We start from the raw sequence: 23153 nt of genomic DNA on the forward strand, positions 1-23153 counted from the left end.
ATCTACCAAGAAACATTTTTAGAATTTTCATACCATTAGTGGTGATTTTGCAGTAGGCTTAGACCTCATAGTTAACTGTGCCTTCTCTCCCGCAGTTATTCTGTCTTTATTTGTCACAAAGCTTTAACCAGGGCAGGAATAGAGTGGGAGGATTAGCAATTACAGCTGGGATCTGGCTATTTTTCCTGTACTTGACATATTGTGAAAATTGAAGATTCTTAACTTTAAATTATGAAGAGGTGATGATGTGTTTATCATGATATATATACAAATGATATATCATGAGATATGTGTGTACAGATACGTACACATATCTACATCTACATTTGTTCTTAATGTTTTGTACTGTTTGGTAGGAAATACTGAAAGAGGGTAGGTAGGTAACTGCCTTTCTCTTCAGTATCTAACAGCTTTTTTTAAGTGTTCATTATCTTTCTTTTCCTTTACTTTCTTTCTAATCTTTGTCTCTTCCTTCTTCCTAGCTTTCTCCTTCAAAATATATTATGTAATTAAAATATAAACTTTAATATTTATGACAGAAGTATTTATGCTTGAATTCTTCCTTTCAAAGCAACTGTGCTATGATAAAGAAAAGTAGTATTTCTAAGCCACATGGCCTTCATTTCTTACTCTCAAGACAGAAGAGAATAGAAATCAGCCTGGTGTATGATTTAACCTTTTTTTTTTTTTTAATGAATACGGAACATCATGGCACAAATTTTTATTTAGCTTTTTAAAATGTTGGACTTTGTGTTTAATTGCACACTTTGAATCAAAGAACACAAGGTAACCAGCCATGCTGTATTTTTATGTGTTTTCACTTATTTAGACTATTCACATTATATAGCCAAAACATCAAGCCATTTAATGGAATTATTTTTCTCACTTCACTTCTATATGTGGTTCCTTTCTTTTAGAGTGTTTATAGCTCCTATACTTTTTTCAAAGTCTCTAGTCAGAAGTCAAAGAAACTATTTAGACGTTTTACAAACTATGAAGTTTGCATTTTCATTCTTTCTTCATCATATACAATCCTTGCAGGTGGTGTTTATTTTGTGGTTTACCTGACACATTATAAATCCAATTGTCAAATCAGGCTATGATTGGAAACAATTCCTAAGCCACTATAACCAGCAGGGTGACATTGGCATTGAAGGACTCGTGCACAGAACATGTAAGAAGCAGCCTCAGTAAAGAACTAATCAGAGTTCCTGTGTGATAAGGCTGGAATGTAGACGAATACAGCTAAGGAAGGACAGAGAGCCAATCAGGAGACGGGAAAGGACAGATAGACCAGAGAGTTGGTTGGAAGCATGTGCCATCAGCAGTCCTCAAGGAGATCATAAACCTACATGGCCTCCAGTCCAGCCCAAAGTTTCTTTTGTTTCCAAAAGAACTCTATTTTTAGACAAAGTTGGCAAATACATTTCAACTTTCACACTAACTCTAGTCAATTGACAATGAAGTATGGAACTTTCATGAGTGGAGAGATAATGCATTCCATTTTGCCTAGAATGTTCTCATTTCATACTTTTATTCAAGCATTTATTAATAGCTCTCTCTGAGACTCTCTGAAGAGCCCTACCTTCAACAATCAATTATGTTGTCACCTCACCTACGAGAAAGATCCTAAGTCCTCCTAAAACTCTACAAGAATGTTTTTGATTGATTTGTGATGTCTCCCCAGGGTTAAGAGTAGTTTAAAAAGCTGGGAGAGTTGGCAGCGTAGCATATGTACCTCATGTTCGCCATGTCCAAATTAATGGATGAGCCTGACACAAATACTTTGTTTAACCAGAAGAATAAGAAGAATAAAGGAAGTCAAAAAATGGGACTCTACAACTTGACAACATACTCTATATTGGAAAATGTGAAAAATATAAAAGGAAATGGTGATTTTATTTAAGATGAACAAGTGAAGTTGCTTAGTCGTGTCCAACTCTTTGTGACCCCATAGACTGTAGCCTACCAGCTCCTCCATCCATGGAATTTTCCACTCAAGAGTCCTGGAGTATATTGCCATTTCCTTCTCCAGGGCATCTTTCTGACCCAGAGATAGAACCCAGGTCACCCACATTACAGGCAGACGCTTTACCATCTGAGCCACCAGTGAAATGATTAATAAAATTTTAATATCATTTTCTGGTTTTATTGATTGTAAGAGGAACATCTTTCACATTGTATCATAGTTGAAATCAAGAAACATGTTACAATTGATGGACGATTGTCAGTTCATTACCGGCATATATGTTCTTAGTGCTACATGAAATAGTAGTACATTGTACCTTCCCTGATTTACTTTTCTCTTACCCTTTTCTTAAGAACTGTGTCCTAGGAATTCAATTCTCTAAAATGGAGTGACCCATTAGGAATAACTCTGAAGTGAATTTAGGAATAACCCATAAGGAATAACTCTGAAGTGAACCCCTGAGTTTCTCTGGATGACTTTTTCTGAAATCACATTCTTTCTTGGCTTTTTCCCTGTAGTGGGCAGAATGATGACCCCTCAAAATGTCCATATCCTAATACCCAGAATTATCTGTGAATATGTTACATCACATGAAGAAGGGAAATTAAGGTTGTAGATTGGATTAAGTGGATATACTGTTAATCAGATGATCTTAAATAGGGAGATTAAAGTACATGATCTGGGTATGACTATTATAATCACAAACATGGTTGAATGTGGAAGAGGAAGGTAGATGAGGAGGTCAGGGTGATGAAATGTGAGAAGAAATCCAACTGCTATCACTGGCATTGAACATGAGCCAAAGAATGGTGGTCTCTAAGTTGGAAAGCCAAGGAGATGCATTTTTCTCTACAGCCTCCAAAAAGGAGAACAGTCCTACCAATGTTGATTTCAAGCTAGTGAGACCTATGTTGTGATTCTGACCAATTAAACTGTAAGACTTAAAAAAAAAAAAAAAAAAGGTATGCTGCTTTAAGCTACTAACTTTGCAATAATTTATTACAACAGCAATAGGAAATGAATACACTCTTCTTTCCTGTGCTCCTTAAAACTTTTCAATGCTCTATTGCACTTAGGAAAAATCTCGCATTCTCAGTTTGGCTTACAAGGTTTTGCACGACCTTCCCTCTGCCTGTATGTGTCAACTTCCCTCAGATGCTCATGAAAAGCAATTTCCTTTCTTTCCATAGTTTTGCATCTGCCCTATCCTTTCCCTGAAATGCTCTTCCTTTCTTTGCTCTTGGCCCACTTCTACTCATCACTCATGTCCTGCTGCTGCTAAGTCATTTCAGTTGTGTCCGACTCTGTGCGACCCCATAGACGGCCTCCCACCAGGCTCCCCCGTCCCTGGGATTCTCCAGGCAAGAACACTGGAGTGGGTTTAATATTTCTTTTCCTTAGGGAAGACTATCATGTTTTCCAGACTTCTAAGGATTTCATGAAACCTGGTAAAAATTTACTAATCATTCTGTGTGATTTACTGTTTCAAATCTCTCTCCTCTACTAAATGGTAAATTCCATGGGAGCACAAATACCTTCCTTATGTTCATCCTTATGAATGCCAGCCTATTATGAAAACTGGCACAAAAGTATTTCCTGATTAAATGATAACTTCTGTGAGGCAGACACAGATGAGACAAACTTGAAAATCAAAGAAGATAATAACTTGCCCTAAGTTCACACGTCTGGTAAGGGGCAAGTCTAGGATTCAAATTAAAGAGATTTGTTCTTGTTGTCAAAGTATTAGTGCTTATCAGAAAACACTCTATTACATTACCTCTCATAGACTTAAAAAACAACTTTTGAGTATAATAAATACATAGTCAAACGCATATAAAATATAGGGTAGGGCCAGGAATCAAGAAGACATTTAACATGTGAGCAGTAAATAAATGCACAAAAAGATAGTTGGAAATCACATGTGCTTATAGAGAAAACATATGAGTAGACAATAGCACTACCATGAGAAAACGGTACTCTATCATCAGAAATCCCTTTAATCAAGTAGAAGCAACTGCTGATTAAACTTCTGATGGTTTCTCTGGTTTCAAGATGTCTTTTCGATATAAACAGTAACATTAACAGTGTGTTGACCTGATTTTGCAGGCCCCATGTCTACTGTGGTTTCATTAAATGCTAGTGAAAAAGTTAATTTCCCTCAATAATTCAAGTTCACTTCCAGTCCCTGAAAACAAAGTTATCCCTCCTAACCATTAATAAATTGGTCGAATGTTAAATAGCACTTTAATTTTGTTTCACTAATGTTCATTAAACAACCAAAAAGGGAAACAAGTTGATTATGTCAATCTCACAATTTTTAATTAAAATGAAAAAAAGCAGGCACTTCTAATTTGCAAACATAGAGAAAGCTTCAGACAGCAAACAGATAAAGTTTACTGTGCATACTGCAGGAAGAAAAAAAAAATTTGTGGTTAATTAAAACTTCAGTCATTTTAAATGTCTCTACCGCAAACACAAATTGCTGCTTTGCATCTTCCAATAAGCCTCCAAACACTATGAAATGTCTCATAAGAAGAATCTTGAATATTGATGGTCAATTTTGTTATTGTATTTTGAATCATGAGCAATTGAACACTTTATAGAGGAAACACAATAGTGAAAGAAGTTACTGGCTGGGAATCAGAAAACTGTGGTTCTACTTCTCTTTGTCTTTTTTCTTATTCACACCGTGGTTGGGAGTATCATGTCACTACATCTTCCGTGCCTCAGTTTTTAGTAAAATAATACTCTTGGAAAAGCTGTATTTTTATTATTCTTCTTATTTGATTTCCATTTATTTTCTTATATATACATTTTGGCAATAGGAGCTTGGGGCTGCCTTAGAACTGGGTCCTCAATTCAAGCCAATTCAGTATCAGGTAAGAATATTCATCGACTAATTCACTTTGTCAGCCTGACACTTAAGAATTTGATTCGGATACAAGGTGGCAGCTGGTCAACTCAGTTTGTCTAAAAACCACAGACATTCTTTTATCTTACTGTCTGAATAGACAAAGGAAATATGCAAACTTATCAATCCTCTTTCCTTCAGTCAAGGAAAGATAGAAAAGTTACGAGTCCCTGCAAAGTAACCACTTTTCAGAGTACCACTAGTGAAAACACTTTGCTACAGAAGTGGTCATAGAAAAAGAGGTATAAAATGTGAATCCTATTTTAAATGCATTTGGAGAACTTGCTATATAAGAAAGCCTTGCAAAGAACACAAAAAATAAAAGAAATTTGTACATAGATCACATAATCGATTTTACTTTTATCTTTTAATTTTATCTGTACTTTAGGTGCACAGAGTTAAATTACATTATTCAAGCCCTCTGTTTCACTGTATTATTTTCCCTTTGTTTCTCATCCCTACTGCTATTGCCCTGCTTCTGAAAGGTGCTCACACTAGTGTTTTTAATATATATCTTTCCAATTTCCCTGCTGTGTACCTATTTAGATATATGTGTATCCTTGGAAAATATATGGTGTTAACATGTGTTTTTAATTTGCATAAATGGAACTATAAATCTTATTCTTGCTCCCTTTTCTTATTAACATGTTTGTGAGACATAGCCTAATTGCAATAAATCTAGCTCTTTGCTTCTGACTCTGCATCATATTTTATTTTGTGCATATACCATATTTTAATTAATCATTCCCCAGGAATGGGTATATAGGTTGCTTCTAACTAGTGACAACCATCATCACAAAAAGAAGGTTGATATGAAAAACCTGTGTGTGTCTTTTTATAAATTTATGCAGGGTTTTTATTTATTTATTTATTTATTTTTTGGATATAAACCTTGGAACAAAATTTCTTGATGTTAATGATATAAAAATACAGCCTATATCCTAGGCACTGATAATCTCTTCTTCACAATGAACCATTTAATCACCCACTAGCAATATACAAAAGTTTATTATAGTCTCATCAGTACATTAATACATGCCAATTTTGTAATTTTGCAATTTTTTAACTAAAAAAGATATCTTTTGTTCAAAATCGAACAGTTTTACTATAAAGTCACATAGAACATTATGTTTCTGCAAATTTTCAGCTATTTATGTGCATCTCTCCCCTATATTTCATTATTAACTAGAGCTACATTTTTCTAATGTTAAAACATAATTACATTTCTGTAATATACTATTGGTTCATGATGTATTTTTTTAATATTCCATTAAACAATGGTTTTATTTGCTTCTGTTAGGTTTATTTAACTCAAAAATGTTACATCTATATTTAAAAGTGAAACTGACCTATGCTTTCTGTTCTTATACTACCTTTAAATTGTTTGGGTATCAATAAAAATTAACTTTATTAAAGCAACTGAATAATTCCCTTCATTATTTCATTTTGTTTTACCTTTTATAACCTCTTATATAAGATTTGGGTTATCTGTTTTTTGAAAAATTAGCAGAACTCCCATTTAAAATAGGCCCAAGATTTTTGATGGAAATGGAGTTAGATGTTTCATTACTAAATTAAATTTTTGTTACTATCGTATTATTTATTGTTTCATTTTCAGTCAATTTTGGCATTTTATAGTTCCCAAAATATATCAAGTTAATCTAGATGTTCATGCTTATTGATATGTAAATTGCTAAAAGTAGTCTTTCATTTCCAAAACCAATAATATGTATAATCATTTAAGAACAAAAGAAAAATGCAAATATAGTAGAAAAGAATGCAGGGAATAATGAGGAAATGTATATTCCTTCTTTACTGATTATAAAGTTATACTGAGACAGGCTGGGACCTGGGACCTTTTCCTGCAGGGTTTGCACCTGGACAATATGCAAAGAAACTATGTGGGACTAAAAATAATGGGTGCATGTACAGTCACGCCAAATTATGAACAAGATACTAAAAGAATAAAAAAAACTCAACTGCTGCTTCTGAAGAGCCAGGAGAAAGAGCCATATGTTGGCTCCAAAAGCAGGGTACTGTGCATGCCCCCCTGCACCTAACAGCACCAAAGGGGTGGACAAACCACCTAAGTCACCCCTCAGACCTGACCTCAGGACCAATCTTAACATCAACTCATGTAAGGAACCAACTAGTCTTTCTTGGGGAGCAGACAAGAAAACCTGTTACTTGTTTTGCTCGCTCCTGCTGCAGCAGAGGCCCTAGTAAAGCCTTCCTCAATTTCTTGTCTGGCCTTTATCAATTTCTATAGATTAAGGAAGGCTAAGCCCCTGGTCAATATCAATATCTAGCATGCATACAAATTCATCAAAATGTATTCATTAAATATCTGTAAATTTATAAGTATACCTCAATAAATCAATAAAAAGGCAATTATAAAATGAGCATATAACTGGCTTTAAAGGCTACTTTGTGTGCTGTGCTGTGCTCAATTGCTCAGTTGTGTCTAACTTTTTGCAACCCCATGGGTGGAAACCTGGCAGGCTACTCTGTCCATGGGGAATTTCCGGGCAAAAATACTGGAGTGGGTTGCTGTGCCCTCCTCCAGGGGATATTCCCAACCTAGGGTTCGAACCCAGGTCTCCTGCATTGCATGCAGATTCTTAACTGTGTGAGTTACCAGGGAAGCCCAAGAATATTGGAATGGGTAACCTATCCATTCTCCAGGGGAACTTTCCAACCCAGGAATTGAACTGGGGTCTCCTGCATTGCAGGCAGATTCTTTACCAGCTGAGCTATGAGGAAAGCCCAAAGGCTAGTTTAGACATCAACAAATTTAACAATGATTACAGGTGATCAAAAATGAGTGTTCTCTATTTTCGGTTTTTAAAGACCCTCCAAACAAATGCAAAATGGAATTACCATATGACCCTGCAATCCCACTCCTGGCATATATCTGGAGAATATTTTAATTCAAAAAGACATCTACATCCCAATGCTCATAGCAGCACTAAAGATATGGAGGTAACCTATATGTCTATGAGCAGATGAATAGATACATAATATGTGGTTTATATATATGTATATATACACTCAATAGAATATTAGTTCCATTTAGTCGCTCAGTCATGTCCAACTCTTTGCAACCCCTTGGACTGAAGCACACCAGGCTTCTTTGTCCATCACCAACTCCCAGACTTGCTGACACTCCAGGATGTCCATCGAGTTGGTGATGATATCCAACCCTCTCATCTGCTGTAGCCCCATTCTTCTCCTGCCTTCAATCTTTCCCAGCATCAGGGTCTTTTCCAATGGCTCAATTCTCTGCATCAGGTGGTCAAAGTATTGGAGTTTCAGCTTCAGAATCAGTCCTTCCAATGAATATTCAGGATTTATTTCCTTTAGGATGGACTGGTTGGGTCTCCTTGCAGTCCAAGGGGCTCTCAAGAGTCTTCTCCAATACCACAGTTCAAAAGCATCAATTCTTCAGTGCTGAGCTTTCTTTATAGTCCAACTTACATTCATACATGACTACTGGAAAAACCATAGCTCTAAATACAAGACCTTTGTCAGCAAAGTAATGTCTCTGCTTTTTAATATGTTGTTTTTAACATGTTTTAACATGTTTTTAACATATGTTTTAATATGTCCACATTGTGCATAGCTTTCCTTCCAAGGAGTAAGCATCTTTTAATTTCATGGCTGCAGTCACCATCTGCAGTGATTTTTGGAGCCCAAGAAAATAACAGGAGCCCTGTTTCCATTTTTTCCCCATCTGTTTGCCATGAAGCATTGGGACCAAATACCATGATCTTCACTTTTTGAATGTTGAATTTTTAAGCCAGATTTTTCACTCTCCTCTTTCACTTTCATCAAGAGGCTCTTCAGTTCTTCTTCACTTTCTGCCATAAGGGTGATGTCATCTGTGTATGCAAAGTTGTTAATATTTCTCTCAGCAATCTAGATTCTAGCTTGTGCTTCATCCAGCCCAGCATTTCTCATGATGTACTCTGCATACAAGTTAAATAAGCAGGGTGACAATATACAACCTTGATGTACTCCTTTCCCAATTTGGAGCCAGTCTGTTGTTCCATGTCTGGTTCTAACTGTTGCTTCTTGACCCATATACAGATCTCTCAGGAGCCAAGTAAGAAGGTCTGGTATTCCCATCTCTCTCAGGATTTTCCACAGTTTGTTGTGATCTACACAGTCAAAGGCTTTGGCATAATAAATAAAACAGAAGTAGATGTTTTTCTGGAATTTTCTTGCCTTTTGATGATCCAGCAGATGTTGGCGACTTGATTTCTGGTTCCTCTGCCTTTTCTAAATCCAACTTGAACATATGGAAGTTCACAGTTCACGTACTGTTGAAGCCTAACTTGGAGAATTATAAGCATTACTTTGCTAGTGTGTGAGATGAGTGCAATTGTGTGGTAGTTTGAACTTCTTTGGCATTGCCCTTCTTTGGGATTGGAATGAAAACTGACCTTTTCCAGTCCTGTGGCCACTGCTGAGTTTCCAAATTTGCTGGCATGTTGAGTGCAACACTTTCACAGCCTCATCCATTAGGATTTGAAATAGCTCAACTGGAATTCCATCACCTCCACTAGCTTTGTTCATAGTGATGCTTCCTAAGGCCCACTTGACTTCTCTCATTCCAGGATGTTTGACTCTAGGTGAATGATCACACCTTTGTGGTTATTTGGGTCATGAAGATCTTTTTTGTATAGTTCTTCTCTGTAGAAGAATTATAGAATATTGCTAAGCCATTAAATAGTATATTAAATATAATAAACAGAATATTGTTCAGCCATTAAAGAGAAAAAAAAAAGAAAGAATGCCAGTTCCAGCAACATAGATGGACATAGCTTCCTCCATGGAAGAAAAGCTATGGCAAACCTAGACAGTATATTGACAAGCAGAGACAATACTTTGCTGACAAATGCCTGTCTAGTCAAAGCTATGGTTTTTCCAGTAGTCACGTATGGATGTGAGAGTTGAACCATAAACTAGGCTGAGCACCGAAGGATTGATGCTTTTGAGCTGTGTTGCTGGAGAAGACTCTTGAGAGTCCCTTGGACTGCAAGGAGATTAAACCAGTCAATCCTAAAGGAAATCAACTCTGAATATTCACTGGAAAATCTGATGCTGAAGCTCCAATACTTGGCCACCTGATGCAAAGAGTAAACTCATTGGAAAAGACACTGATGCTGGGAAAGATTGATGGTAGAAGGAGAAGGGGATGACAGAGGATGAGATGGTTGGATGGCATCACCAACTCAATGGACATGGGTTTGAGCATGCTCCGGGAGATGGTGAAAGGCATGGAAGCTGGTGTGCTGCAGTCTATGGGGTCACAAAGAGTCAGACATGACTGAGCAACTGAACTGAACTGAGAGATTATCATGTGAAGAGAAGGAAATTAAAGACAAATATCATATGATATCCTTTATATGTGGAATACAAAACTAATACAATTATGTAAAGTTTAAAAATAAAATAAAATTAAAAATAAATAAATAAACAGTAATACAACTTAAAAAAATGATACAAATGAACTTATTTACAAAATAGACTCACAGACATAGAAAACAAACTTATGGCTACTAAAAGAGATAACAGGAAGGGGAAATGAATTAGGAGTTTGGGACTAACTTACACACATTGCAATATATAAAACAGATAAATAGCAAGGACCTACACAGAACTATGTTCAATATTTGGTAACAACATATAATGGAAAAGAATCCTAAAAGGAATACACACACACACACATACACACACACACACACACACACACACACACACACATATATCTATATAAAACTGAATCACTTTGCTCTACACTTGAAACATACATTTTAGTTTAATTATATTCAATAAAGAAAGAGTAGTGCAGCATAAAAAAAAAAGACATGTATATTTCATGGAACTTAGCACTTCATCAAAATATGATATTAAAGATTATAAATTATGAGGCAATTTATAATGATATATATGTTTTAAAAATATCCTTTGGGTTAAGTTGACAGTAAAATACAGTTAAAAGAAAAAAAGAATATTGACCCTAAGGTTACGAGTCAAACTATCTAGATTCCAGTAAAAAACAAAAACACCAATGAGCTATTGACTTTTCTGGGTTGCTTGGCTGACATTCTGGACCAAGTTCCCTCTGTGAAATAAGGGGTTTTAATGGCTCAGACAGGATTCCCTGGTGGCTCAGATGATAAAGAATCTGCCTGCAATTCAGGAAACCCAGGTTTGATCCCTCGGTTGGGAAGACACCCTGGAGAAGGAAATGGCCACCAACTCCAGTGCTCTTGCCTGGAGAATCCCATGGACAGAGGAGCCTGGTGGGCTACAGTCCATGGGGTCGCAAAGAGGTGGACATGAGCGAGTGACTAACACTTTCACTCTCATGTCAATGGCTCAGACAGTAGAGTCTGCCCACAATACAGGAGACCCAGGTTTGATCCTTCGGTTGGGAAGATCCTCTGGAGAAGGAAATGGCAACCCATTTCAGTATCCTTGCCTGGAAAATACCACGGACAGAGGAGCCTGGCAGGCTACAGTCCATGGGATCACAAAAAGTTGGATTTGACTGAGCAACTAATACTTTGAAATTAGATAATAATTAAGTTTTCCTTTTACTACTAAAATTTATAAAATGAATGAACAAAGTTTGCAATTCCATGTTAAATCAAAACTGAGCACCCTTTGTTAACTCATTCTTCCAGTTGAGGTTTTGGCAAAAAAAAAAAAAAATTAAGTAAAATGACCTTCACCTTTGAATAGCCCACCTGATGGGACTGAAAAGAAGGATTATTGCTCTCAACAAATGAGTCTCAAAGGTGGGATTCTGCCAGGGAGAAAATCTAACCATATTTCAGTTGGTCTGTCAATCAACTCAATTATATGTTTAAAGTGAATAAACACAGATAAGCAGAGATGGAAGAATTTATCATGTTCTCCCACTCCAGAGCCTTCTATTTAGACTTCCATTCAAATTTTGAATTGAACTTCGGGTTTCACAAGGGAAGATGGAGTGGTGAAATGTACAGCTGTAAATCAGCAGCTTTCACATCCACCTTGTTTTTCGATGCTTGGTGTTCAAAGGAAGTTACCTCTCTGTCTAGGTCCTGTATCCTCATATGGTGAAGAAAGTAAAAGCCATCATATTTGTAAGAAAAGATAGGATGATAGAATGAGAAATAAATATGAAAGGCTTTTAAATTATTTTTAAAAACTATAGACATTTCTGCACTAATGATGCTATTTTGAAACCCGGAGAGTGGCAGTTTAACCCAATCTGTGCTCTCTGGGTTAGGTCAGGCTGGCATGTGTGTCCATAGGGAAAGGCAACTGGAAAAAGAAGATAGAGATTAAATTCAGGCATGCACATTATAGTCACCAAGCTGACAGAAAAAAAGGAGTCACTATGATAGAATAATACAGGCATGAGATCATCAACTGAACGATTTAAAATTTTTCTAAGATATTATTTTCCTTTTTAGCCTTTAGCCATTATATATGATGCATACTGTCCTATTATTTCTATAAAGTTATACTCTAATAGAGTGCCACTGCAAATGTAAAGAAAAGGATTCACGTTGCTATGCATTTCCAAACAACACTAACCAGACATATATATACATACACACCTGCTTGTATTTAGGGGCCTCAAGGTGGTTCTTGTGGTAAAGAACCCACCAGCCAAAACAGAAGACATGAGATGTTGGTTGTGGGTTTGATCCTTGGGTCAGGAAGATCCCCTGGAGGAGGGCATGGAAACCCACTCCAGTACTCTTTCCTGGCTGCTGCTGCTGCTGCTAAGTCACTTCAGTTGTGTCCAACTCTGTGTGACCCCATAGACAGCAGCCCACCAGGCTCCCCCGTCCCTAGGATTCTCCAGGCAAGAACACTGGAGTGGGTTGCCATTTCCTTCTCCAATGCAGGAAAGTGAAAAGTGAAAGTGAAGTTGCTCAGTCGTGTCCGACTCTTAGTGACCTCATGGACTGCAGCCCACCAGGCTCCTCTGTCCATGGGATTTTCCAGGCAAGAGTAATGGAGTGGGTTGCCATTGCCTTCTCCAACTCATTCCTGGAGGATCCCATGAACAAAGAAGCCTGGCAGGCTACAGTGCATGGGGTCCTACAGAGTCAGACACGACTGAAGTGACTTAGGGTGCACGCAGGCATATTTGTATTTATATTTACATGCCATAAGGCACAGCATGTGCAATCAGTTGAATACAGAAGTGAGATTCTGACAACCAAGAAGAAAATTAGAGGTGTAGAACAGGAATGTGTTTGAAATACAAATGTGATGTGAGATTTAGAGAATAAATCATTTAATATTATTGGGGAATCATTAAATCACTATGCCCAACTTGTTTTATACATTCTCATTTATACATTATATATGCCTTATGCCAACAAACATATCTTTATTTTTTTATTTATTTTAATTGGAGGCTAATTACTTTACAATATTGTAGTGATTTTGCCATACATTGACATGAATCAGCCATGGGTGTATATGTGTTCACCATCCTGAACCCCCCTCCCACCTCCCTCCCCATCCCATCCCTCTGGGTCATCCCAGTGCACCAGCCCTGAGCACCCTGTCGCATGCATCGAACCTGGACTGGCGATCTGTTTCATATATGATAATATACATGTTTCAATGCTATTCTCTCAAATCACCCCACCCTCACCTTCTCCCACAGAGTCCAAAAGACTGTTCTATACATCTGTGTCTCTTTTGCTGTCTCGCATATAGGGTTATCATTACCATCTTTCTAAATTCCATATATATGCATTAGTATACTGTATTGGTGTTTTTCTTTCTGGCTTACTTCACTTTGCATAATAGGCTCCAGTTTCATCCACCTCATTAGAACTGATTCAAATGCATTTTTTTTTTTTAGTGGCTGAGTAATATTCTATTGTGTATATGTACCACAGCTTTCTTATCCATTTTTCTGCTGATGGTCATCTAGGTTGCTTCCATGTCCTGGCTGTTATAAACAGTGCAGTGATGAACACTGGGGTACACGTGTCTCTTTCAGTTCTGGTTTCCTCAGTGTGTATGCCCAGCAGTGGGATTGCTGGGTCATATGGCAGTTCTTTTCCAGTTTTTTAAGGAATCTCCACACTGTTCTCCATAGTGGCTGTACAAGTTTGCATTCCCACCACCAGTAAAGAGGGTTCCCTTTTCTCCACACCCTCTCTAGCATTTATCGTTTGTAGACTTTTGGATTGCAGCCATTCAAACTGGCATGAGATGGTACCTCATTGCAAACACATCTTTATAGATGATCATTCTGAAACTTGCCTAAGGTCACAGTATCATTCTAGAAAATTCTATTATTCTAGAAAATGATACTAGAACTAAGATTTTAACCTAGGATAATCCTGGTACACTGCATTCCAAAACGTACGTCACATATCTCCTGTTATTTATGTTTGTGTGGACTCCATTTGCCTTTTGCCTTAACATCTCCAAGAAGAAGGAAAGGATGTTGAATAAGGGTTCTGTCTATTCCAGTTAATTACTTTTGCACACATTCTGATCTTCATTCACCACGATGCTCATCATTACAGACAAGTGATTTCCCCATGTTTCTGATTCTTGTCATCCTAAGTAGAAAATTTTTGTGAAGATTAGGATATTTAGCCTCTGAAGTCCCATTTCCTATGAATTATACATTAATTAGTGTCAGACTGGATATGGACTCACAGCATACCCAGATGAATTGCACAGATACCAAGGCTAAGCAACACCTCATTTTACTTTCAATCGATTGAACAATGAGGTTAACCATGTTCCATCAAGACTTACTAAGCTAAGAAATATACCAACTTAATGTGCTCTAAAAAAAAGCATTCTTGCTCATGATTTCTGAAACAACATTTATACCTCAATCAAACTAGCAATAAGGGCATCCTCTCTTTCTTTTAAATATCAGACATAATTCATGACATTATCTTTTGCTGTACTGGATATTTCATTGAAGGACTCTGTTCTGATGACCTTGAATATAAAGACCAAGTGCCTTTTTTAATTATATATCAGAGTCATTATGTGATGAATTCTTTCTGGAATTATGAAACTAATGAAAAAATATACTAAACTAAGTTATAAGACTTTTTTTTTACAAAATAAAAAATAGTATAACGTTCAAAACATGTTATTCTTTCTTTGTCTTCAATAAACTAACAAGTGCAATTAAAATAACTAATACTTCATTTACATATATACATTTTGAAAGTGAAAGTCACTCAGTTGTGTCTGACTCTTTGCAACCCCATGGACTGTAGTCTGCCAGGCTCCTCCGTCCCTGGGATTTTCCAGGCAAAAATACTGGAGTAAGGGTTGCCATTCCCTTCTCCAGGGGATCTTCCCAAGGCAGAGATCCAACCCAGGTCTCTCACACTGCAGGTGGATTCTTTACCATGAAGCCACCAGGGAAATGCATTTTACATTTAATATAGGGGGTAATATGCATTTTACCCACTATATTAAAGTATTCTAAAGAAATAGATATGTGATGAACATGCATAAACAATTATGAGATTCCCTCAAAATTAAGACTCTACATTGGGGATACATATTAGATATAGATTAAAGGGATTTTACTTGGAAGCAATGAGATGGGATTGACTTACATTAGAAAGAGAATTTTATAATGCAGATTTAAAGAAAAAAATGTTCCACTACTTCACCTGTCAAAACAGAATGGCAATCTGGGATAGCCACTTCACACATTTTCACATTTGGTGTGACAGCTGATTTTATGGACAGATGGTAACGCTTTCTTCATATTCAAAGTCAACAGCCACTTCAGCTAGAAGGAAGGCACCTGCCATCTTTTCTACTAGCATCTAATTTCTCCATATGCTACAGAAAATAGTTCCACAGACTTTCTTCACGTGACCCAGTGACTCTCATGCCAGATGAGGGGAGGGAAGTTAAGCTGCTGAAGATGTTCCCACACAGAGTTGATAACATTCTGAGAAGTACTGGCACTGGAGCAGCATGGGGAACCAACGGAATCATAGCAGGCATCAGGTGATGAGATTTATCTTTTTTATCCTACTCACTTTCCCCACATTGACATTTATCAAAATGAGCTATAAATTATAGTTCCAGAAGATAATTAAAGAAGGGTTCAATTAATATGTAGGTTTGGAAAACACTCTAAAGTATGACTTCTCTGTACATTCGTATGACCCTCTAATTAATTAGTGGTATGAAGAATTCCAGTTTGAAAAATCTAATGTTTGCTAGCATTTATTAAATGTATTTGAACACAGAACTTAAAAAACAATTCTTCTAAAGAATTATTTTATGCCAAAAATATTTTAAGAAATATTTCCCCATACAATCCAAGAATTGTAGTTTTTTTCTATATACAAACATCAGGTTATTCATGCAAAAAGATTTAATCCTCTCTTTCCTTTAATTAAAGAAACACTGTTCCAGAAAAGCTCCATGAGAAAAGGGATTTTTGCATTTTTTTTCTCATAGTTTGTTGCATCTCCAATGCCTAGCTGAGTTGCCAATACACAGAAGGAACATCTCATATGTATTGAGTGAGTGGTAAGGCATCGGTTCCTCATCTCTTTTTATCTCTTATCTTCCACTCCAACATCCATAGCTCTCTTAGTCCATGTCAACTGGCCTGACTGTTAGCTCTCTCACTTTGCCTGAGTCTGGTTTTTGGATCTTCTTTGCAGTAAGTAATCTAGCTTACTGCATTCTGACCCACTATTTCTTATGACTCTGAGTCTGCCTTACCTAACTTCTGTTCTACTCTGACCTCTGAACCTGGGTGATTTCTCCCCATTCTGCTTCTTATGCTCCCATTGTGACTTCTTGCCTGATACCTAAATTCAGATGTGAATACAAAAAAACAGCACAAGAATCAGTACAGGAATAAAGCTCATCCAAAGAATACAGGCCAGCTGGGCTCAGAAAAACATCTAGAAGTACTGTGAATCAGAAGTTTTTTGAACAATCTGAAGCCTGGAATCACCAGATGGGGCACATAAAGGAGTGGGTCAAGCACCAGAAGCAAACTAATGCCCATGTGCAAGTTAAGGAAGCTGGCCAGAGGGTAAAATCAAATAGGAAACCACCATAATGAGGAAAAGGATATCAATTCGAACAACAACTAGCTTTTATCTGGCATGTGCACAAGTGTCAGGCGAGCCTCCATGAGTAACAAAGGAGCACTGATACAGATATGCATTATGGCTTAAGATTGAAAGTGTCTGGAATGCTTGACCCCCTCCAGAATAGAACAGTCTCATAATACAGCAGGGAAGGATGTGCCTTGAGGGTGGGACAGAGCACTGAAAGCTTTTCTGTCCTTCTGTAATTCAGGCAAACTAGACAGTGAAACATAATCAGCTTCATTTCTGTTCCCTTACAGAATCAAGCGTCAATGAAAGACAGAGAAGCAAGAATAGAAAGGGTGATTGGTACCCTGAGATGGCATGAATATAATGAAATAATTTCCCCACAGCATTCTTATGACTAAACGTGCTGTGCCAAATGTGGTGAGTCTGAGAAAAAATTCGAGTCATTCATTATGTTTAAAATTGAGTAACACCCATGTGAACAAATGCCTATGTACAAGGATGCTTATTGCTTCATTGATTTAAGTAGCAAAGGATCATAGACAACCTAAATGCATGTCAATAGGAGATGGCCTTGATGTACAGTTATAGTACCTTAACTGCATCAATTAGAGATATTAATATAATAAACAATGCTACATAAATGGAATACTCTGCAATATTAAAAATCACTGAGTGTATCTGTGATACACTGCTAGTTGGAGAAAAAAAAGAACACATAGAAAATTCTGCAAAATTTGTAAATATTTTAGCATATGTGTATATACTATATGTATATATTACATATGTATGAAACATATGTTTATGTATGTATAGTGCATCTCCTGACAGATACAAAAGGAACTGACCATAGTTGCAGCCTCTGAGGGATAGAACATTTTCACTGTAAAACCTCTTGTACCATTAGTAGTTTTTACCACATGCTTGTATTAAGAAATAAAACCCATCCTATTTAGACAATAATACCTATATTTTCTCTCAAAGAGAAGGAGGAGAAAAGAGATAGAGGCCACACATCACACTTTCACTTCAGAATGTCTCATATATGCTATCATTATGATTAATTCATTTAATAATCGACATAGTAGGAGTTCTCAGTCTGGAGTCCAAACCCACAGAGGATACATGAAAATTGAATGAAAAATTTCTAGTATATCTGCTCATAACCATTATTTCTCAGGAGAGGGTTCATAGCCTTCATCACATTCTCAAAATAAATTAAGAACTAAAAGCTGTTAAGAAACATTGTTTGGCTTGGGCAGATTTTATAAAAGTTTTTTGTCAACTTTTTCAGTTTTTTAAATTATATACGATATTATTTGATAAACTAGTCATGTGATATGTTTGCTTAGCGGGGTGATAAATGTTCATCTTTTTTTAGTGAATACTATGGTTTATAATATGAGCCCAAAGTTCTATGATATAAATTTATAACAATGATATCTTACTCTGTGCTTTTTAAATGAGAAAACACAGACCCCTCCTTGGTACTTTTCAGGTGACTAGAGATTCCTCGAACTACAGAACAAACAGAACACATCTTTGGCAGCATCCATTCTACCCAGGAATTGCAAAATTTCATTTTGTAGTAAATCAAAGTTAGATTATGCAATATTCAAACTTATTTTTGAGATAACACTTGAAATTAAAAGCATTCTGTGTTCCAGGAAAGCACACAATTCTTGGCTATTGCGTCAACACTCCAAGAATTTTCATTCCTTCCCAGCTTAATCTATAGATTCAATGCATCTCCCCAAGTGATTTTGCACACACACACACACACACACACACACACACACAAACGGAGTCCAAAGTTCACACAGAGGGACTTCCCTGGTCGCTCAGTGGTGAAGAATCCACCTGCCAACGCAGGAGACAAGAGTCAATCCCTGGTTCGGGATGATTCCATAAGCCTTGGGAGAGCTGAACCTGTGCTCCAGAGCCCGGGATCCACAGCCACTGAGCCCAAGAGCTGCAACTACTTAAGCCTGAATGCTCTAGAGCCTATGCTCCACAACAAGAGAAGCCGCCGCGAAGAGAAGCCATGGCAACTAGCTAGTAACCCCTGTTTGTCACAACTACAGAACATCCTTTACAGCAACAAAGAAACAGCAAAGCCAAATGAATAAATAAATAGCATTTTAAAAAAGCTCACATAGACCAAAGATCTAGAATAGCTACCTCAATATTGAAGAAGGACAAAATCCAAGGCTGACACTATTCAACTTCAAGACGTATTATAAAGCTACAGTAATCAAGACAGTGCAGTATTAGTGAAAGAATAGACAAATAGATCAACGTAACAGACTAGAGATCCCAGAAATACCCCCATGTATGTACAGTCAACTGATCTTTAACAAAGGAACAAAGGTAACACAATAGGAACAACTGAACATATGTTTGCAAGCAAAGTGAAATTTGACTCATATCTTATGCCCTTAACTAAAAATGGATTACGGACCTAAATAAAAAACTTCTACTCTGTGAAAGACAATGCTAAGAGACTAAGAGAAATCATAGGTTAGTTGAAAATTATCAGCAAAGATGGAACTGATTAGCAATTATTATCCAAAGTTAACAAAGAATTCCTATAACTCAAAAATAAAAAAAAAACTACATACTTTTTAAAAATTAACAATAGACCTGAACAGATGCCTCATCAAAGAAGATATATAGATAGCAAATAAGCATATAAAAATATATTCAACATCATGTATCATTAGAGAATTGCAAATTAAAATAACAAGATACTACCACACACAACATATTAAAATACTAAAATGTATAACACTGAGAACCTCAAATACTGGCAAGGATATGGAGCAATAGGAATCCTCGTTCATTGCTTGTGGAAATAAAAATTGGATAGCCCTTTGGAAACAGTTTGGCTCTTAGAAAATTAAACATACTCATAATATGATAAAGCAATTTATAGCAGTTCTATTCATAACTGTTCAAAATTATGGAAGCAACCAAACTTTAAATACATGGATAATAAATGGATCCCTGCTGCTAAGTCGTTTCAGTCGTGTCCGATTCTGTGCAACTCCATAGACAGCAGCCCACTAGGCTCCTTTGTCCCTGGGATTCTCCAGGCAAGAATACTGGAGTGGGTTGCCATTTCCTTCTCCATTGCATGAAAATGGATCCTAAACAGGATAAATAAATGGGTAGACATCCAGGCAATGGAATATTCAGTGCTAAAAGCCTTGAGAATAAAGAAAACTTAGAACGCTTATTACTAAGTGGAAGAAGTCAATCTGAAAATTACTGTAAGATTACCATTATGTGACATATTAGAAAATATAAGACTGTGGATACAGTAAAATAATGAGTGATTGCCGAGAGTTAGGGGAGAGAGAGAGATGAATAGACAGAGCAAAATATATTTTAAGTCAGTGAAACCATTCTATATGATCTACCATGGTGGATATATGACATTATACATTTGTCCAACCTCTAGTGATAAGAACCTGCCTGCCAGTGTAGGAGACATAAGACATATGGGTTCGATCCCTAGGTTGGGAAGATCCCTTGGAGGAGGGCATGGCGATCCACTCCAGTATTCTTGCCTGGAGAATCCCATGGGCAGAGGACCCTGGCAGACTACAGTCCATGGGATTGCACAGAGTCAGACGTGACTGAAGCGACTGAACACACACACACATGCACACAAAGTACACCACTGTGAGTGAACTCCAATTTAAACTACGTAGGATGATAACAAACATCAATGTAGGATCACAGCTTAGAGCAAGTGTATAACAAAACTTTGATGTGGGAATGTTGACAGTAAGGGAAATTGTGCTGTGTGGGAACAGGAGGTATATGACAATTTTATAATTTTTTTCTCAGTTTTGCTGTGGACCTAAAACTACTTTTAAAAACTTTATTCATTTTAAAAGGAAAAAATATGAAATTTGCTCTTAAGAAAGACTCCAGCCAATTTTTACAAGGGTATGTCTGATTTTAACTCATAGTAAAATAAGCCCTTTCAAAAAAAGGAAAAAATATGAAATTTGCTCTTAAGAAAGACTCCAGCCAATTTTTACAAGGGTATGTCTGATTTTAACTCATAGTAAAATAAGCCCTTTCAAATGAAGAGTTTCTCATAGAACAAAAGAATTTGTTTAACCATATACAACTTGGTGAAAAGAACATCTATTGGTATAAAGTTTTTTACTGCTTGCTATAAACACAAAGAATCTAGTTAATTATATGCAAATAAGCCTGACTAACACACACCTAAATAACTCAGCCTTGTCTTCATTAAGCTAGAAGATATAGTACATTTCTCAGGGAATTAGACAAGGAATATTAATCAAAGACACTTGTAAGGCCTAATGAGTTTATTGATTGTTGACCTTGATGCTACACTAGAAGCAGAAACCCAAATGACAAGAGTTATTTGAGTAAGCAAAGGCTGATCTTCAAAATTTAGAATAAAATTGCTCGTTCATTTTTGAGATACCCTGCCCAAACCATTTTTTTCTCTGTATTTAATGTTGTCCCTATTGTCTGCTATGTACCAAGATTCATGAGTGATTTCTATTTTGCAGCAATCTGGATATTTGTGACTGGGAGAACTGGAAGTTACCGTGAGCTCAGGGTAAAGAGAAAGGGCAGGCAGTGAATAAAAGGCAAAGAACTGAGAAACAAACTGAATTTGTTCATTACTAGCAGTTGACCTTGAAGATGATTTCTCCCCCTCCTCTCATATTCTCAGCACTCAATAGCTTCTTTTCACTTCCTCTTGGCTAAAGTGACTGAAGAGCATATCCCATCACTAATGGGCTTAATGTTAGCAAAGTGCTTTCAACACCATCAGCAATTCCTGAAACATAGTTTTCTTTCTGTACAATAGTTGCTTGGTTACTTTTCTTTAATAAAACACTCTCTGCTCTAAGGGATGATGACTGGATCGAAAGTTTTAAAGTGCAATTTAGCCCTTGTTATTTTCCATTTTAAACCTCTCCATTTGGGCCTTTATCCCATTCCTTGATATCATTGATTTATTTCAATTAAGATTCTCCATGTTCAAGCACCACAATTAGCCGCTGTCACGATTGATTCCCATCCCCAGGGATCTGTACGTGGTTTCAAAGTTGACCATTGACAGTTAAGCACTAGTCCATTAGGGGTGAATGAAAAGTGAATGCGGCAAGAAACTTCCGGCAAAGAATTTTGTATAATATTGATAATAAGAGCAATTATAGATAAAGTGCTTACTATGTTTATTATATAAACTGTATACACACATATATGTGATCTGATCTGATAAAATAAGCTTCTTTATAAACGTCTCTTGGCTCGACCATTCTGTAGTTCTCTATTTGCTCTAAGCTTTGAAACTGAACTGACTGATAATGATTGCATGTCTAGCTAATAGGAGAAACAGAACAGAACTCAGGTTCTTTGTGTGCTCTACTCAACATTCTTCCTCTATATCATTCTTAGAGGGCATGCGGAAGAAGAACCCTTGTGATCAGTTCAGTTCAGTCACTCAGTCATGTCTGACTCTTTGCGACCCCACAGACTTCAGCATGACAGGCTTCCCTGTCCATCACCAGCTCCTGGAGTTTACTCAAACTCATGTCCATTGAGTCAGTGATGCCATACAACCATCTCATCCTTTGTCATCCCCTTCTCCTCCCACCTTCAATCTTTCCCAGCATCAAGGGTTTTTCAAATGAGTTGGTTCTTCACATCAGGTGGCCAAAGTATTGGAGTTTCAGCTTCAGCATCAGTCCTTCCAATGAATATTCAGGACTGATTTCCTTTATGATGGACTGGTTGGATATCCTTGCAGTCCAAGGGACTCTCAAGAGTCTTCTCCAACACCACAGTTCAAAAGCATCGATTCTTTATTGCTCAGCTTTCTTTATAGTCCAACTCTCACATTCATACATGACTACTGGAAAAACCATAGCTCTGACTAGACAGACTTTTGTTGGTAAAGTAATCTCTCTGCTTTTTAATATGCTGTCTATGTTGGTCATAACTTTCCTTCCAAGGAGTAAGCACCTTTTAATTTCATGGTTGTAGTCACGATCTGCAGTGATTTTGGAGCCCCAAAATATAGTCTCTCACTGTTCCCATTGTTTCCTATCTATTTGCCATGAAGTAAAGGGATCGGATGCTATGTTCTTCTTTTTTGAATGTTGAGTTT

At 36.9% G+C, this 23153-nt stretch overlaps 1 long non-coding RNA gene across 3 annotated transcripts in view; it reads right to left on the minus strand.

Annotated features, from left to right (window-relative positions):
- The window catches only part of LOC123331390, a 293514-nt gene that overhangs the window by 15058 nt on the left and 255303 nt on the right, over positions 1–23153 (minus strand). The window contains exon 5 of one of the 3 annotated variants that reach the window (XR_006640515.1): positions 20079–20133. The exons of the other annotated variants lie outside the window; for them this stretch is intronic. This is a non-coding gene — a long non-coding RNA (uncharacterized LOC123331390). Of the gene's footprint in view, positions 1–20078; positions 20134–23153 lie in introns of those variants that run through there. 3 annotated transcript variants of the gene reach the window in all.

The sequence above is a fragment of the Bubalus bubalis genome, chromosome 23, assembly GCF_019923935.1.
Source record: "Bubalus bubalis isolate 160015118507 breed Murrah chromosome 23, NDDB_SH_1, whole genome shotgun sequence".
NCBI classification, from domain to species: domain Eukaryota; kingdom Metazoa; phylum Chordata; class Mammalia; order Artiodactyla; family Bovidae; genus Bubalus; species Bubalus bubalis.